Here is a 12498-nt window from a genome sequence, read left to right on the forward strand (position 1 = left end):
TAAAACCATAGCAGATGTCCGCCCTATGCCTCTGGAATTTATCTCTGCCACCTCCTGCTTACCTGCTCTGTCCCATTTCATTTTCCCTTCACTTTCTCACTGACATCAGTAAAACACTCCCACCCCCCCCAACTTATCTTGAATTTGTTATGAGTCACAATACTCTTGTGACTAATTCATGTATTTTTAATTTTCAGTCTCCTTGGTGGGCTATTTTGCTTGAATAACAAAGATTTTCTCCCCCAGAGCCAGTAGAATTATATAATCTCAGTCCACTTGATTTTGATAGTTTCCAAACACTTGAGAATTAAAAAAGGGACTATGAATAATCACTCTAGGGGAATAGGTGTTAACAGGGACTGTCCTACCCCAAAGCCCAATCCTCATTTGATTAAGTAAATAAGAGAAAGGTAATTCTAGGTGTCCCACCATTAAAAGGTATCTTTGTAATCAAGAAAAAAATATTAAAATATTAATAATAATATACTCTTTTCTGGTATTAGAGTAAAATATGCTTGCTCTTAATACAAAAATGTTAATTTTTAATATGAAAGTAATTATTTGATCTTTACTAATATTTTTTTAAATTAACCTTTTAGAAAATTAACTTTCTAAAAAGGTTAGCTTAATTTTGCCTATTTTTTTGGGTCAAATCAAGATAAATGGTGTTTATAGAAACATTTAAAACTAAATTCCATAGAATTTATACTCAACCCTTAAAGTCCGATTAGAGGGTATTTATTTTCTTCACATAAACTGGAATTTGATAGTATATGGGTTTCATAAAGCTTTGGGTTATCAAGATTTCTTTACTTCTCATGTTTATTACTGTAAGATGTTTCCAGTCTCCATCTTCTTTTCATTTCCTAATGGTATATATAGGTATTATTTATGATCAAAAACTTGAGAAACACTCTTTTAGTACAAGTATAATGGCACTCCTATCATATTACAAGAGGTGATATAACCAAAAGAAGTACAAGATACATGACATGAAGTTTAGTTTTTAGATGACCATAATGAATTACCCCTATTTTTCATTAATATCTATTTCTCAACCAAAAATTTTTAGTCACCTTTTTAGGAGCACAATAGATAATGGTGCATATGTTGCTTTATATAGGTAAAGTATTCACTGCAGTTATATGAAATGAACTATTAATAACATTATCTGGACAGAAGGGTAGTTTTCTGCTCTGAGACCCTAAGAGATCTCCTGATTCTCAGTGATAATGCCTGATGGAAATGAGGCTCCTTTCAGGAAACTAATCTTCCCATTTTTAGGGGTAATATCTTTATATCTTCCTTAATTCTTAAGTATAAAGTATACCAACAGTAAAAATCCAAAACACATTTTTAAAAATGGTTGAAGGAATTATAATGAGTTCTAATCACATTGAACTGCTTAATTCTGAATGATAAAATATTAGGTAAGCTTTGAGTTTAGGCCATCATCTAGAATCTATTCCATTTTTACTATTTAAGGAAGGTATTTAAATCATATTTATTTAGCCGTGAAAAACAGAATTGAAAATATATTATGATCCTTTGCCTTATTGTTAAATAAGACACATACTTCAATTCCTCTGTGCACTCTTTCATTTCGAATAATCCAAAAACATAAAAATCAAAATAAAATGCACAGAAAAGAACCCAAAATCTTCAATTAAGCTTTCATGATACCTGTTAAATATAAAAAGACACAATTTAGAAGAATTCAGAAGGAAACAATAAAATGAACTCTGGGTATGTATAACTAATTACTTCCCTATAGACTAAATGCTCATCCTAGAATATAATTTTCACTAATTAATTCACTTAACAGAATTCAGGATCAATGAACCCAGTTGGTGATAACCAAGAGTCCATTGTAAAGTGGGTAAATGCTAAAGCTCTACAGTACTGTCTTTTCTACCTCCTCTATCATCAATGTTAAGATGTCATAATTATTAAGGAGCCAATGAATGCTCATTTCAAATAACAACCTCCTCTTACCAGCAGATATGTGACAGGTATGCAGAAGATGTATAAAAATTGAAGCTAACTACTGTTTAATTATTATCTGGGGTGAGTCCCAAATATGGGAGGGGAGAGAAGAAGAGATAAATTCAATGCGGATATATGAATCACCCAGTTTTTTCTAAGCCATTTGAGCATGAAAATCGTGGCCCAATGAAGCCTAATGCCAATAAGCATGTACTCAGAGAGGCAGCAAATTAGACATCTTAATAGAATAATTCCAGGTAAGTGCAGTACAAATAAAATATAAATGAGCCATACGTGTAAGTCATATGTCTAATTTTAAATTTTGTAATAGCAACATTAAAAAGCAAACAGGAACATGATTAATTTCAATAATATATTTTATTTCACCCAGTATATTCCAAATGATATAATTTCAATACAAATTAATATAAAATTTATTAAATTATTTTACTTTTTTTATATTAACTCATTAGAGTTTGGAGTGTATTTCAAATAGCTCATCTCAAGATTTGACGAGATCCTTCCAGAAAAAAAAATAGCTAAATGTAAAGCAGAAGTTAGAGCTACACACCCGAGAGAGTATGGAAAAAAGTCGTGAAAGTGAGAGTTATGCATATGCTGTAGATGAAAACAAGCCATGCTGAGGGTCAGGAGCAGGTCAAGATGAAACAAATGACAGCAGATTGCACGAGGCCTTTAATCTCAGTTGGAGTTTCCTCTTTATCACATGGTTAACATGAAATTGTTGAAACCTTTTTTTTTTTAAATCCTCACCTGAGGATATTTTTTCCATTGCTTTTCAGAGAAAGTGGAGGGGGGAGAGAGAGAAACATTGATGTGAGAGAGACACTTTGATTGGTTGCCCCCGGCACAAGCCCCGACCTGGGCTGGAGATAGAGCCTGCACCCGAGGTACGTGCCCTTGTTCAAAATCGAACCCAGGACCTTTCAGTTTATGGGCCAACACTCTAACCACTGAGCCAAACCGGCCAAGGCATGACTAAGCTTTAATTATGGAAGAAGAGATAGAGGGGTTTCAGGACCAATGCCTCTTCATAAGGGGAGTGCTTGATGATACACTTAAAGGGCAGACCTGCAGGTAATTACCTTTTCACTATATCATTTCACTAAGTCGAAACACCTACGGGTTATATTTACAACACTTTGTAGGCTTATGTAAAAGTAGTGTGAGTGTTTCATCTCATGCTACCTCTGTCAATAACAATTGCATTTAAAATATAGACAGTATACCATTTTTGAATGACCCTAACAAGAAATAAAATTAATGACACAACTACACAAAATATAAACAGGTTCAAATTAGAAAGAAATTACATTTTTAAATGATTCAACCAGGAGTAAAAATAAACCATGCAGTATTTCGATTTCTGTAAGACAGCAGCTAATTATTATGGGATTAAAAACAACAATTAGGATATTTTGCATTTTTTTGCATATCCACCTACCTCTGTGATAATTACCAGTGAAGAAATTAAATGGTTCACTAAGTACCGAATTTAGCATTCCAATACCACAGAGAACAATCCTTGCTAATTGAAATGTGATGCATTAACTCCTTGGCAACTCAAAGATATTTTTTATTTTCCCAAAACAAATGTGGACTGGTGACTAGCCCTCAATGTTATGCTATTTCACTTTAGAATTATCAAAGAATGAACACTGAACTATTTTAAATTATTTCTACCCTGGTAAGTGAATTAAATATTTAATTATAGGTGTATGTGTGTGTGTGTGTGATATACCAAATGTCTATTTATACTTATGTGTAAATATTTATATACATATGCATTTACATAATTGTGTACCTATATTTATTGACTTATGGATAATGGATGAAATAAAATGAACAGTATATATATGAAATTAGAAAAATTCATATCATGTCCACCATGGTGGTAACTATGAGGACACCTGGACCTCAGCATGCTGACTCCTGCCCTGAGTGCTACACCTTAAGGCCCACCCTGTGGAGTTCATTTTATTAAATGTTCTATGTACCATCCTGGTCCTTAATCTTCCTGGTTGGCAGAGATAACTCCTGCATAACAAGATGTAAATCCTGGTCTCCAGAAGCACCTTTCTCAAAATGTTCTATACCCTTTTTGAGCGGCTGGGGCCGGCCAATAACAGTGGTACACTGGGCTAGGTAACCTGAGGCTAGGTCTGGAGCCATGTGATGTCTGCCTTTGCTTCTCCATTGCACAGCGCTCTACTCCAGGTCTGTAGGAGCACCAGGTCCTCTGTGGTCTTCATGGGAAGATGGGTTGATGAGCTGATCACGCCTGCTGGCCAGCATGGTATGTCTTTCCCAGTATAAGGAGCTGCCAAATGGTTGCAAAGATGTAGGCTTCGGTTGACTCCCTTAGAGGAAACTGGACAGAGATTTAGTCCAATTATGTGCCCATGGGCTATGCTCGCAGCCACTTCTGGTCACCTATGTTCTCCCTGAGGCAAAAGTTAGTTTTCTTCATTGGTCAGCTGTACAAAGCAGACTAGTAATTTCAGATAGGTTATATTTTAGCAGAGAGAGCAATGTTACAGTAAGATAAATTCTCTAGACACTTCTTAGAATTGTATGGTGACATGTATTGTTTTGGGGCCAAGGAATGAGAGGCCTCTTTCTGGAAAGAAGCCCTTGTTCTATAATGATCATAGAAATTAGCCCTGGCCGGTGTTGCTCAGTGGTTAGAGCGTTGGTCCCTGCACCAAAGAGTCTCAGGCTTGACTCCCCATCAAGGGCACTTACCTGGGTTGCAGGTTCTATTTCCAGCCCTGGTTGGGTTCGTGAGGGAGGCAACCAATCGATTTGTGTCTCTCTCACACTGATGTTTCTTTGTCTCTCTTCCTCTCTCTCTCTCTTCCTCCCTTCCACTTTCTCTAAATATCAGTGGAAAAATATCTTCAGGTGAAGATTAACAACAACAAAAATCACAGAGACTAAATAAAAGTGTCAACTTAGTTTATAGTCCCAAGTCAGAAATATATGAACTATAAGCATATAAATTAGGGCAAAGGGAAGAGAAAAGATCAAAGAAACAAAGGGAGGGTGGCTCATTGTGAGGTGACCTTGTTTAATATGCAGAATGGGAAAGGTAAGAAAAGGCAAAACACTGTAACATTTACAGAAGGAACATTTTTGAGCCCCTTCTGTTTCTGATCACTCTCCTAAAAAATCTGTCAACCACTTAAGGGTTTCCTGAACATTTCTTTCTCCTTACATGTGTTTTTTGGGGGAGACACTTGAAATGGCAGCCAGGACACATATCCTTTGATTTTTACTAAAATTAATTTTATGAGAAGCCCTCACTAAAGGCATTTCCCATTTCATCTCTGGGTACTTCTTATAAAGCTTGATCAGTGGACCTTGGTAAAATTAAAAAAGAGCAGCAATCTTACAATTTTTCTAGTGCTCATTTGTCAGGTTTTTTTCCCCCAAAACAAAAGGCTTATTTGAAAGACAGGTATGAATCATTATAATCTTGGAAAAGTAAGGGAGGTGATATACACACAGAAAAGCAACTATCTTTCTGCACACTCTTCCTGAGTCATGCAAGAACCAGTCATCTGATTTCACTCTGTAGGGTGTCTTCTGGGGTGATAGCTCTCTAATCAACCCATAAGTGCTTTATTTTATTTTTAAATTTTATTTATTTTATTATCCTCACCAGAGGATATGTTTATTGATTTGAGAGAGAGAGAGAGAGAGAGGAAGGGAGAGAGAGAGGTGAAGATGTGAGAGAGAGCCTGGCCAGCATATCTCAGTAGTTGAGCATCGACCTATGATCCAGGAGATCGCTGCTGGATCAAGTTTGATTCCTTGTCAGGGCACATGCCTGGATTGCAGCTTGATCCCCAATGGAGGGCCTGCAGGAGGCAGCTGATCAATGACTCTCTCATCATTGATGTTTCTATCTCTCCCCCCCTTCCTCTCTCTGAAATCAATAAAGGTATATTTTTAAAAAAACTCATATTGGCAAGGTATCAATATTAAAAACAAAAAAAAATGATGTGAGAGAGAAACATAGATTGGCTGCTTCCTATATGCAGATCTTGAAACCTAGGTCTGTGCCCTGACCAGGAATGGAACCTGCAAACTTTTTTTTTTTTTTTTTTTGGTGTTTTTTGTGAGGGATGTGTACAGAGGCGATGCTCCAACCAACTGAGCCACTGGCCAGGGCAACCCATTAATGCTTTATGTAAAGTCTCTGCCCCCTCCTCCACACAGACCCTTATTTCCAGCCCAGCACCTGTGGAGCAGGAGGCCAAGGGGACTCTTACATAACTGAATCCCTGATATGTGCATTTACAGCTCTAGGAGTGGATTGCCTCTGGCTGAGCCTAATCCACCTTCAGTTGAAGGAGCAGTTATAGAATTGCAGTTGTAACTAAAGGCAGATAACAGTGACTTCAATGACCAGATTCATTTTCCAATGAGAAGCTCAAGAAAATACCAACATTTTCACTCTAGCTTCCAACCACAGAGCTGATTGATATAATAGGGTCACTGCCTTGTTTAGATTTCTTTTCTGGAATGAATTTACTCACTAAGACTTCAACAGACTGCAATCTGTCTCCTGTGATTTTACTCAGCCAGAGAGAAGATAATGAAGAAAATGTTTTTAAACAGATGGCAAAAGGAAAGATTTTGACCTTTGAGACTGAATATAGACTCTGTGACCTCACAGAGCTCAGTAGCAAGCTAGATATAATTTAGCATAATGGTAAATTTGAAAACTATAATTTCCCACAAATGTGTAAATACATATACATCGACATGTATCTTTATAGAGGGATATATTTTACGGTTCTCATTTCACATTTGACTTACCTCACTGTAGTAGGCAGTTAGACATTAGCAGAGCAGGAACAACGGGCCAGGTGCAGAGAGGGTCACCAGAGTGGAGAGCCCTGGGTACCAGCAATGGGCAAACCTGCAAGCCCTTGCACAACTGTTACAGCATAGTAAAAGCTAGGAAAACTCCAGGCCAGGCCGAGTAGGAAAACAGGTAGTTCAACAGCAGTTTGCAGCCACCTGGTAAATCCTATCTTCCCTAAACCAAGGGCACTCAAGAGCAAATGGTTTGCATTTCTCCTCCCCAGCCAGAGGGTAAATAGCCTAAATCACTCTACTCAGGGAGAGAGCAGAAATCCAATTAGTGCCTTTTGCCAACCACACCCAAGGACAACTGAAGTTTAGAGAATCAACCTCAATTTGGTACATCAGCATAAAGCTGATGAATATTCTATTGACCCTCTCCTACGACCTCCCCTAACACCCAGCCTTTAAAACCCCTGCAAATGAAGGCTGGGGCCCACTCTTTCCCACTCCCCAGGGGAGCACATCAGTGCCATCTTCTTCTTCCCTCAGAGGGGACCCTATGAGACCTGCAACCTGGTGAGCAATGGGCCGTAGCAGTTCCTCCCAGGCTAACCCCTTGAACCTGTTTCCAAGGCCCCTTCTCTCTGACTTCTCAGTGAGCCAAAGCAGCCCAGCCTGGGCTCTCCTGTTGCTGCTTCTGTGCCCTTCCTTGTTTCACTGTCCTAAGTATATTTTAGCAGTGGCCAACAAATTCTTGCTTGCTTTTCTATACTTTGTCTCTTGATTGAAATCTTTCCCTCAAGAAGACAAGAATGGAGGTCTCCACCGGCCGGGCGTGGCTCAGCGGTTGAGCGTCGACCTGGGATTCAGGTGATCAGGGTTTGATTCCGGGTCAGGGCATATGCCCAATTGTGGGCTTGATCAATGACTCTCTCATCATTGATGTTTCTGTCTCTCTCTCCCTCTCCTTTCCTCTCTCTGAAATCAATTAAAAAAATATATATATATATAAAAGAATGGAGGTCTCCCCATCTCCCCAGTAACACAACTACTCGTTTAAGCATTAACCTCTGGAGATGACATCTAGGCCTCAGCTGTGTTTCAGCTCCAAGGCCAGAAATTCAGTAAAACCAGGACCAGCTGCATTGGCTGATGATCCCCTACCCTGGTGCCAATCAATCATTTGAGACCATGACCCTGAGGAGACATATCTGGAAAGCTGATAAATATTCTATTGGGATCATCCCTTGAGACCTCCAGATAAAAGCTCTCAGGAGGAAGGACTCAATAGGTCTCCCTCTATGAAGCACACCCACACATTTACCCAGACCGGAACCTCTCCTCCCTCTTTCATCTCTCAAGGAGCATCTCTCTCTCTCCCCCTCTCTCTCCCTCTCTCCTAAGCTCCAAGGGCACTTCTTTTGCTTTTGTTTCCTGAGCCCATTTCTCCTATGGCTCATTTCCTCTACCTCTGTGACTTTCTAAATAAATTTTCTCTTATGATTTCAGTCTTGACTCTGAATTCTTCTCTTAACCAGAAATCAAGAACTGAGGTTGCTGAATGAAGGTTAACATCTGATGCACTTTCCCACCCCCAACACCACCAGCAAAGGGAGGTTACTACATTCTCAATCTCTATCATCTCTCTCTCTCTCACACACACACATACACACACACAAGTATTTTATCTTCTACTTCTATTCTTACTTGGGAGCTAAAGCCTGAAACATGGGAAGACACAAGTGGAAAACAATTAATTTAATATATGAGAGGTGAATTAATATGGTGGAAGTTAAAAGAAGATGATCTTATGTTTTAATGCAGCCTACAGTACTACTTTCAACCTTAATACAGCATTTAATGTTGACGCTTGGGAGCAAAACACAGGGCAAGTCCATTGTTGTACTCAGTAAATATTACATAAAAAGGCTTAAGGCAACATAGGAGAACTGAGAAGTATGTTACTTTAAATTAAAAAATGCAAGCTTAAACATTGTGCTATAATCAACTGTTGTTGTGGTAAGACTGTAAAACTTTCAGAGTAAATGTTCATATATTTTATAGATATATTGATTCTAGGAAAGTTAGATAATGTGGGAAAGAGACTCCCAATATGGAAATTGCCTACAAATAAGTCGTGCAGGGGAAGGATACCATCAACTTCTACATTTCTAAGCTTAAAACTTTCATTTTCAGTCTCACTTTGATAGCCCAGTTACTCTAAACTCAAGCACATTCGCTTCATTATTTTCTCACTTTAAACAAGCACAACCTGCATTCACCTTTTCCATTCATAAAAGGTTTTCACTACAGTTGGACTCTCACTCCTCTCTCTATCTGTCTCTTTGTCTGTGCTTCTGTCTCTATGTTCCTTTCCTTCCCTCTTTTTCTCCCTTGCTCTCTCCCCTTTTATCTCGTAGTAAAGTCTGCCAAATAATACTATTGACTCTTACTCAACTCAGTCACTTCTTCAGCTTCTACCATGAATCAGACATTTAGCTCCTGCCTATCCTGCCTGTAATGACTTTCTTAGTAGCCTCATTTTACTGTTTATTCACTAATTTATCTAAAATGTTCTTATTTGAAAACACTCAGAAGGGCAAAAACAAACACCTTTCAGCCTAGCCCACAGAGATGGTCTCAGTCAGTCTTGCAGCCAAGTTACTGGTATAGATCAAGTTCCAGGACAATTCCTCTGGGATAAAATTCTGTTTGTACAATATAGGATTGGCATGTCCCATATCTACAAAAACCTGAGTTATTTTTTTCTGATTTTTGAATAGATTGTTAATTGTTTCCTTCCCCAAACCACAAAAACTGCATACCATAGTCACATAAGACTGAATAGAAATAAACACAAAGAGGGAAGAAATATATATATGTATTTTTAGATTAAACAACAAAGAGTGCAAACATTCTCTGTTCAAAGATCTATTGACTTTTCATTAGGAATAAAAAATAACAAATTATAGATAGATTCATAAAGACTATAGGATTGTTTTATTTCTTAATTACCTGGCATTCCTTATCATTAGAAAATATAATTTTTTCTCTAATAATATTCCTTGTCAAAATGTACTCTGGCTAATACTAATATAACTATTCAAGCTTTCTTATCATTAAAGTTGACCAGGCATAATATTTTAAGTACTTTTAACCCCCTTTTTAAATATTTAATGTGCATTTCTTAGAAATGGCATATCTGTGGGGTTTGATGATTTACCTAGTCTGTCTTAGTCTTTTTTCAAAAAAAATTAATTCGACTTTTTAATTTTGGTAAGAAAATTTGTCCTGAGATCTATCCTGTTAACAAATATCATTCTTTACAAATTCATTGATCCTTGGTTTATTTTCATTACTCTTCAGCAAGGGACATGCTGCTGAGGGTATTTTCTCTATAAGATTCTCACTACAAGGAACTCCAGACTCATCTTGTGTATGTCTTCTCCCAAACCCAGAGTCAGCAATTTTTCCAAGGAAAAGTGTCTAATTTAAAGTCCTTAAAACTTTACAATGACTGAGTAGATGTACCAATTTATATCACCTCTAAAAGGAATTAATTATATTTTTGAAAGCCTAGAAACTCTAAGCCTCCCAACTCTCTATCAACTGTTACTCCTGCTACAATTTAAGAAAAAAAAAAGAAGAAAAAAAGACCTGCATGAATTTACATGCATTTAGTTTTTTCCTTAACAATATCATTTTCTCATCTTCAGTTATTTTTTTCTTTTATTCAAGTCGTCTCATTTTCCAATGAGATAAAATTGTACAGAAAGTGCTTCAAAGTCTACAAATGGTATCACTAGCTATATTTTGCTCAAGTGCTCTATCATAGGTATTGGCACAATGCTGCAAATTTTATACTCTAGAAATGCAAATGGCTTGGTTTCAGTCTTATGACATTTGTTTTTCAAGTATGTGTCCTCTATTCAAGCTGAATTGAGTTAGATAGAGTGCATAAGGATCTAAGAATTACAGATAACCCTCTTTCTACCATTTTAATATTAAACACAATTACAGCAAACAATGCACCTCAGATGTCATCTAAATTTTCCTCTCAACATGAAAAATATTTTTAACAGCAAATGGTGACTTCCCACAATGTTCTCTGTCAATGACAACCTAATTTACTTTCCATACTTACCAAAATTCTATTCAAATGCCTCCGTCTCATTTCACTGTAAAATAGGAGACAAGGACAACATTCGTTGTTTAAATGTCAAAGATAAATTTAAAGTCACAATTTATACAAACTTTCAAATATTCCTCATTCCAACCATTTGATATTTTAAAAATTAAATTGTTTATCAGAGCTGTCAATTACTAGTAGAAATGTGTTAGAAGTGAACACATCTTTCCTCTCCATCACTCATCAGTGAAGACAGGGAAAAGCAAGGGCACTGGAACTCTAGGATTGAAAGAGCATTCCTGGAGCATTTGAGCCTTCCTGTCTTCTTACTGAAAAAAAAAATATATATATAGGAAATAAGTCATTATTTTAACCTTATTATAAGCTTTCAGAAAGTGAAGCCTAGTGTTCAAAGTTATGCCATTCAAAGGCCTCAGGGCAATGCCTTCTGTTCTCACCGTAGTGACTGCAGATGGAGTGCCTTCACTATCATTTCTCTGAAGTATGATGAGCTGAGATTAAAACAGAACTGGATTAGTCAACATAATAAGTCAACTCACATGAAACCCAGTACTGAGTCTGTGCCTTTACTACTCGATATCAACAATTTTCAACCTCGTTCCATCTCATGGAACACATAAATTAATTACTAAAATTCTGCAACACAGCCTGGCCAGCGTGACTCAGCGGTCGAGCATTGACCTAGGATCCAGGAGATCCTGGTTCGATTCCCAGTCAGGGCACATGCCCGGGTTGCCCACTCGATCCCCAGCAGGGGGCATGCAGGAGGCACCGATCAATGATTCTCTTATCATTGATGTTTCTATCGCTCTCTCCCTCTCTCTTTCTCTCTCTGAAATCAATAAAGTATATTTTAAAAATAAAAATAATAAAGTATACTTTTGATTCATTCACACTGGATGTGGATGGTTACTGTAGTGTTGGCTGTTGTCATTTTTTTTAATTTGACAATCTAAGAAAAAGAGGTCAGTGCCCCTGACTAAATAGTCAGGTATTGCATGTTTTAAAAATTCTTGCAGCACACTGGTTGAAAATCACTGCTCTATATTGATAACAAATTTCTCTTTAAAAATAAAATTTTTAAGCCTCACCAGAGGATATTTTTTTCCATTGCTTTTCAGAGAGAGTGGAAGGGGGTGAGGGAGAGATAAAAAAAACATTGATGTGAGAACTATAAAGTTCTCAAATGGTTTTAAGAACTTTCCTTAACAAGGGGAAATTAATATATTCATTGTTTGATACAATTTTTATGAATTGATATATTATCTTGATATTTCCTTATTTATAATCCATTTACCTATACTTATTAACTTAAAAAATTCCCTGCAGAGATTCCTACATGAGAGATATATCCTTTCATGGCCCTTTATAGTAGCCTTTTGCTGTGGAAATAATACAATAAAAACTCTGTTTTTTTCCTGTCTCTATAATATATATAGGGTGTCAAAAAAAAGTACACATGCACTTTGAATAATCATAAAGGCAGTGTTTATTAAAATACATTTCATTTTCAAAACTGAGCT

Source organism: Miniopterus schreibersii (genome assembly GCF_964146895.1).
Source record: "Miniopterus schreibersii genome assembly, chromosome: 13".
NCBI classification, from domain to species: Eukaryota; Metazoa; Chordata; class Mammalia; order Chiroptera; family Miniopteridae; genus Miniopterus; species Miniopterus schreibersii.